The sequence below is a fragment of the Solanum tuberosum genome, unplaced genomic scaffold (genome assembly GCF_000226075.1).
Source record: "Solanum tuberosum cultivar DM 1-3 516 R44 unplaced genomic scaffold, SolTub_3.0 scf00025, whole genome shotgun sequence".
In the NCBI taxonomy this organism is placed as follows: domain Eukaryota; kingdom Viridiplantae; phylum Streptophyta; class Magnoliopsida; order Solanales; family Solanaceae; genus Solanum; species Solanum tuberosum.
In genome coordinates, this window is record NW_006238951.1 from 764,820 (window position 1) to 772,189 (window position 7,370).

Below are 7,370 nucleotides of genomic sequence, written 5' to 3' on the forward strand. Positions count from 1 at the left end.
TCCATTCCATAGATTGAAAATCCTACGTTTTGGAGAATTTCAACTTTGAGAAATTGAGTTTTGAAGGGCTTTATGGAAGGAAACTATCGATAAATCAAGACTACCATACCTTGATTAGAGATCCCACACGAATTTGAAGAAAAAGGCTGCTCCTTGAACCCTAAGCTTGACCTTGTTCTTGCTCTTCAATGGAGTTTTTAGAGAGAGAATATTTGGAGAGGGGAGTTGGTTATGTTTTGAGTCTTGTGAGTTATGAGGTGTAAAAGAGTTGGTTAATAGCTAAAACTACTTTTATGTGTCTAAATAAATGAATTAAAACGACCCTACACTAATATAATAAGTTTTGGAATTTATGGCTTTGACTAAGCCTTGGCCGAGAATTAGCAGCTTTTGTTGGGGGACCTACGCCCACCACCCACTGACCGTAGGTGGGACTCACGCCCCATCCTACAGGTCTATGGTTTGGGTCTGCAGCCCCTCCTCTTGGCGAACTCAAGCTTCCCACTAATGATACCCTACCCACGGGGCGTGAGTGGGTATACGGACCGTACTGCATGGTCGTAGATTGGACAGATTCTTTTGGAGAGTTGGGGGAGGTCTAGCCTCGACTCACGATCCCCACCTATGGGGCGTGAGTCCACTCACGGGGCATGGTTGCCCATTTCGTGGGTCATGCTATTTTTGACAGCTTTTTGGGTAGTCCCTTGGTCCTCCTCAAAGACCCTTTAGGGGGGGATGCCTTGACGTTTAGGGACAAAAAAATTAGTACTAACTTAGGGAGGTTATTTTAGGACTTTAATCCTAACATTCAACCTCATTTAGGCTATTCATTTACATGTTAGGCTCTAACTTAGTTCATTAGTTTTTCAGAGTGTTACATTATCTCCCACTTGGGAACATTCGTCCTCGAATGATGATCTAGACACCAAACTAATTTAGAAACTCAAGACTAGCAACCCATCGTGCATGAAACATCAAAATATGTACAACTTACAAATGCACTATTCACTTTATGCACTTATACAAAAGGAGGAAACTTCAACTCCTTCTCAAGACATGGTCAATGCAATACAAGGAAGTAGGAACTACATCTACAAACCCAATATGCATAAATTCATCAATTCACATAAACATGGGAGGAACTACCTTCTCCAACTTAAGGAAAGCTCTACACAACATCATGGAGTCAATATGCCATTTCATCACAAGCATAACTAAGCATGTTCATCAAAACATCTCATGAAGTCAAATATGCACTCATCATACTAAAACTGCAAATCAACATGAGGAACATATAAATCATGAAAACTCAATTTATGCAAAATATGAATTCTTACAAGACATGCATATCATATGGGAAAAATCATGAACGAAACATATAACACATATGTCTCCTAAAACACCAAACTCAAGAGAACTACTTACCTCAAGCTTGGATAGTAGTAGGAGGAAAAAGATGAGGATAGCGGAAATTCATATCGGCCTCGGTCTCCCATGTAGCACAATCAACTAGATGATTCCTCCATAACACCTTAACAGAAGCTACTTATTTATTTCTCAATCTCTTGACTTGCTGGTCAAGGATCTCCATTGGAACCTCCTCATAGGAATGACTCTTATCAACACCTAACCCTTCCAGAGGAATAATGGATACCGGATCCCCAATATACTTTTTGAGCATAGAAATATGAAATACCGGGTGAACCGGGGTCAATTCATTTGGCAAGTCTAATTAATAGGCAACTTTCCCAATATGCTTCAAAATTTGATAAGGTCCCACAAACCGGGGACTAAGTTTCCCCTTTCGGCCAAACCTCATCACACCCTTCATGGGTGAGATTTTCAAATAGTCCCAATCACCTATTTCGAATTCTAGATCCCTCCTTCTAACATCATCATAAGACTTTTGCCGATTTTGGGCCGTCTTCAACCTCTCTCTAATGAGTTGAACTTTCTCATTGGCCTCATAAACTAGTTCGGGACCAATTAGATCAATTTCACCTACTTCAAACCAACCAACCGGAGATCTACACCTCCTACCATATAGTGCTTCCAATGGAGCCATGGCAATACTTGAGTGGTAACTATTGTTGTAGGCAAACTCTATCAATGGTAGATGGTCATCCCAATTACTTTTAAAATCTATGACACACGCCCTCAATATATCCTTTACGGTTTGAATGGTACGCTCCGCTTGACCATCCGTTTAAGGGTGAAAGGCTGTACTAAGCTTGACTTTAGTACCAAGCCCTCTTTGGAATGACTTCCAAAAATGTGAAATAAATTGAGCACCTCGATCCGAAATAATAGACAAAGGAACCCCATGTATCTTCACTATATCCTTGATGTATATATTGTCATAGTCTTCCGCCAAGAATGAAATCTTGATGGGAATAAAGTGGGCTGATTTTGTCATTCTATCTATAATGACCCAAATAGAATCAGGTTGCTTCCGAGTACGGGGCAAACCCACTATAAAGTCCATATTCACATCCTCCCACTTCCTAGTGGGAATATCTATATCTTGGGAAAAGCCTCCCAGTCTTTGATGCCCAGCCTTAACTTGTTGGCAGTTCGGACATTTGGCTACAAAACCCGCTATATCCTTCTTCATTCCATTCCACTAATAGACTTCCCGTAGGTCATGGTACATCTTGGTGGCTCCCGGATGAATAGAATACCGCGAACCATAAGCCTCTTCCAAAATTTACTCTCTCAAGTCATCAATATCCGGAACACATAATCTATCTACATTGGTACCTAAGCACCCCATCTCCCCCTTGGGAGAAAGCCTCAATGGATTTGTTGAGTACCGATTCTTTCAAATCCATCAATATGGGATCAAGGCCTTGTTTAGACTTCACATCAACCACAAAGGAAGATTCGGAACCATGATGGACCATGACACCACCCTTGGTGGAATCTATTAGTTGGACACATAACCGGGCCAACCTATGCACATCACGAACTAACTCCTTATTTTCATCCTCTATATGAGCCACACTACCCATGGACAATTGACTTAGGGCATCCGCAACTACATTGGCTTTGCCGGGGTGGTAAATGCCACTCATGTCATAATCCTTTAAAAGATCTAACCACCTTCTTTGACAGAGATTCATGTCTTTTTGGCTAAACACATATTGAAGACTCTTGTGATCGGTGAAAATGTCCACATGGACCCCATATAGGTAGTGCCTCCATATTTTCAAGGCAAACACCACCAACGCTAATTCAAGATCAAGAGTTGGATAATTCTTTTCATGGATCTTGAGTTGCCTTGAAGCATAGGCAATCACTTTGCCATTTTGCATAAGGACACATCCCAAACCCACTCGAGAAGCATCACAATATCCCACAAACCCATCGGTACCCTCCGATAAGGTCAACACCGGATCGGAAGTAAGTTTATCTTTCAATTCATGGAAGCTTTTCGCACAACCCTCCGACCACACAAACTTAGTTTTTTTTTAGTCAAAGCCATCAACGGAGAAGCAACGAAGGAAAAACCCTCAACAAACCTCCTATAATAACCGGCCAAACCTAAAAAGCTTCTAATATCGGTAGGGGTTAGAGGTCTAGGACAACTCTTGACCGCATCCATCTTTTTAGGATCTACCTCAATACCCATGCTCGACACAATATTACCAAGGAAGGCAACCGACCTTAGCCAAAATTCACATTTACTAAACTCAACATATAATTAGTGGTCTTTAAGGACTTGCAATACGATCCTCAAATGATCCATATGTTTACCCTCACTTCTTGAATAGATCAATATATCATCAATAAAAATGATCACGAATGTATCAAGGTATTGCATAAACACCCTATTCATAAGGTCCATGAATGATGCCGGGGCGTTGGTTAGACCAAAAGACATTACTAGGAATTCATAGTGACCATATCTTGTTCGGAAGGCCGTCTTAGGAATTTCAACCGCTCTCACCCTTAGTTGGTGATAGCCCGAATGTAGGTCAATTTTCGAAAAGTAACTCGCCCCTTGGAGTTGGTCAAACCATCAATTCTAGGAAGAGGGTACTTATTCTTTATGATTACCTTGTTCAATTGGTGGTAGTCAATACACATCCTAAGGAACCCATCCTTCTTCTTAACGAACAATACCGGAGCACCCCATGGAGAGATGCTTGGTTGAATAAAGCCTTTGTCTAACAAGTCCTTGAGTTGCTCCTTCAACTCTTTAAATTTGGCCGGAGCCATTCGATAGGGAGGAATGGATATAGGTTGAGTATCCGACAAGATATCAATGCCAAAGTCTATTTCCCGTTTGATTGGAATGCCGGGAAAGTCATCGGGAAAGACTTCCAGAAATTCACTCACCACGGGGACTGACTCTAAGGAAGGAGTATCGGACTCAACATCTAAAACTCTAACAATATGGTAGATGCACCCCTTGGAGATCATTTTCCTAGCTTTGAGACAAGAAACAAATTGATCTCTAGGTATGGAATTTCCCCCTTTCCACTCTAAAATGGACTCATTTGGAAATTGAAACTTTACTACCCGAGTCCTACAATCAATAGAGGCATAGCATGCATGCAACCATTCCATACCCAAAATGACATCAAAATCTAACATGTCTAACTCTATCAAGTCAACCAAAGTGACTTTATGAGACAAAGAAATAAGACAACTTCTATAGAATCTTTTTGTCAATACCGAGTCACCAACCGGGGTAGATACCGAAAAAGGTTCTAATAACTCTTCGGGGAGTATTAAAAATAGCATAGCCACAAAAGGTGCAACAAATGACAAAGTGGTACCGGGGTCTAACAATGCATAAACATCAATGGAAAAGACTTGCAACATACCCGTTACAACATTCGGGGAGCTCTCTTGGTCACCTCGGGATTGAAGAGCATAAAGGTGGTTCTTCTTGGGAGCATCAGAATTTGAACCACTAGGAGGGACTTGCTTGTCCTCTCTTCCTTGAGCCCTTAGCATGGGACAATCTCTCTTCATATGAACGCTCTTTCCACAACTAAAGCAATCATCCATGCCAACTAGGCACTTACCCTCATACTTCTTACCACACTTTGCACAAGTAGGTCTATCAACATAGGAACTACCACTATTACCTCCTTGTGATTTAGGGTTTGACACCCTATCTTTGTTGACCCTTGGAGTGCTAGAGGAGCCTTGGTTGGAAAAATTTCTCTTGAACCTTGGTCTACCTTGACCCTCGAAATTACCCTTAGAAGAATTTCCATCATCGGTCCTAGGCCTCTTCACTTCCCTATTCGTCTCTTGGAGTTTCTCATCCTCCATTTGCTTAGCATACACCATAAGACGGGATATATCCATGTTGTCATGAAGCATAGCCGAACGACATTCTTTTCTCACCAAACTAGATACACCCGTTACAAATCTACTCATCTCATCTCTAGGCTCCACCACCAAGGACGGAGCATACTTTGACAATTCGATAAACTTTAGAGAATATTCTTCAACACTCATACCCCCTTGATGAAGGTTGATAAATTCCTCCACCTTGGTTTCCCTCTTCTCACGAGGAAAGAACATATCAAGGAATGCTTTCTTGAACACTTCCCAACCTATGGGACCCGGTCCCTCTGGCCTATTTCTCTTCCATTGTGTATATCATACTTGAGCCACTCCCTTCAATTGATAAGCGGCTAGCTCCGCTTTCTCTCTAGAAGTCACCCCATAGCATCAAATATCTTGTAGACCTCTTCCACAAAATCTTGAGGGTCTTCCCCCACTTTAAAACCAAAGAACTTAGGAGGGTTCATCCTTGTGAAATCTCTCTACCTTGAAGCCACGGTTCTCTCATTAGGGTTCATATGAGCTCTATCATCCCTATTGACTTGAGCCGTTAAAGCATGAGTCAATATTTGGAGAGCCGACCTTATTTCCACATTTGTCATAGCCCCCTTATCATTATGAACTTGAGGCTACTGCGGACCTTAGGTAGGAACTCCCTCATTCACAATCTCCTCTTCCATCCTTCTTGCGGTTACCCTTCTTGTATTCATATCCTATAGACACAAGAAAAGGGTTAGGAAAAGGACTTCATAGATTTGAAACTCTAAGGTACGACTAAAGAGTATGAAAAAAGTGAGATTTCCTAAGCATCTTATAACCTCTCATTCATAATTGTGGCGCGCTTCACACTCATGAACAAGACTCTACTAGACGTGGTTCATGAGACATCATCCTAGAATCATTCTAAACCTTGTGCTCTAATACCAAGTTTGTCACGACCCAAGGGTACCCCCTAGACATAACACGGCGTACTTGACCTCGAAGGGGTCTCATACAAGCCCTTAGCATTATCATGAACATAAGTACATATAAATGATGTGGAATTTAAAACTTTTACAATAAAAGTATTTTTTATAAAAGAAGTACAAGAGTCTAGACCTTGTCTCAATCACCATCTATTACAATTGAATACAATCTTTGGGTCATATCCCTTTACAACATAGTCTTGAAAATAGAAAGTACAAAAGGAACTAGAAATGAATAATGTCTTGTCCTCGAACCATGAAGACTCACCAAGCTTGGAGAATAGTCAACCCAAGCTCTACTTGAAAAGAGAAGTATACCTCAACGACCGGAACCTACACTTATAAGAAAATGTAGAGAAATATGGGTTAGCATAAATGATGTACTAACTATGGAAGTCATGCACAAAAATCCTTAAAAACATGCTTAAAAGGGACAGTTCGTTCAAACCATGCATTTATCAAGTTTAAAAGCCATCATGGACATTTATGAAGAAACATAAGTCATGCCATATCATAAGCAACCCAAAGCTATTCTAGTGCATAGCAAAGGCAAGATCCCATAACCCCACCAATTGCCAAGTACCACTTTTAGATCACCAACTTCATACATACCTTACCTTGACTTCATCAATAGTCAACATCCATAGACAATGAAATATTCATATTCATAACTTGTGGCAAGTAAATTCATCCTTAACAACAACACATATCATACATGCATAATTCATATGTCATCATAGCATAGGAGAACCTTACCACAACCACTCTTGAAGCCTACTTGTACAATGCACAATGGAGTCCCATACCCCCACTCATACTAAGTAGTACCTCTTATGAAGTCATAGTTATAGTTCATATTCTTATCATATTCATATTCTTATCATATAGGGAAATAGCCTTAACCGAAATAAACCATGTGAGCTACATGGAATATGGTGTTCTACCACCACACCGAAAAAAGGTGTCCTACTTGCCTAAGGTAGAACTGTCACGACCCAAGCCTAGGGCCTAGACGTGACCGGCGAATGGGGAAACCGAAGGAACCCCAAACAACCCGAAGGATATCATTACACATCCTTGGTCGCGGAAGCAATTAAA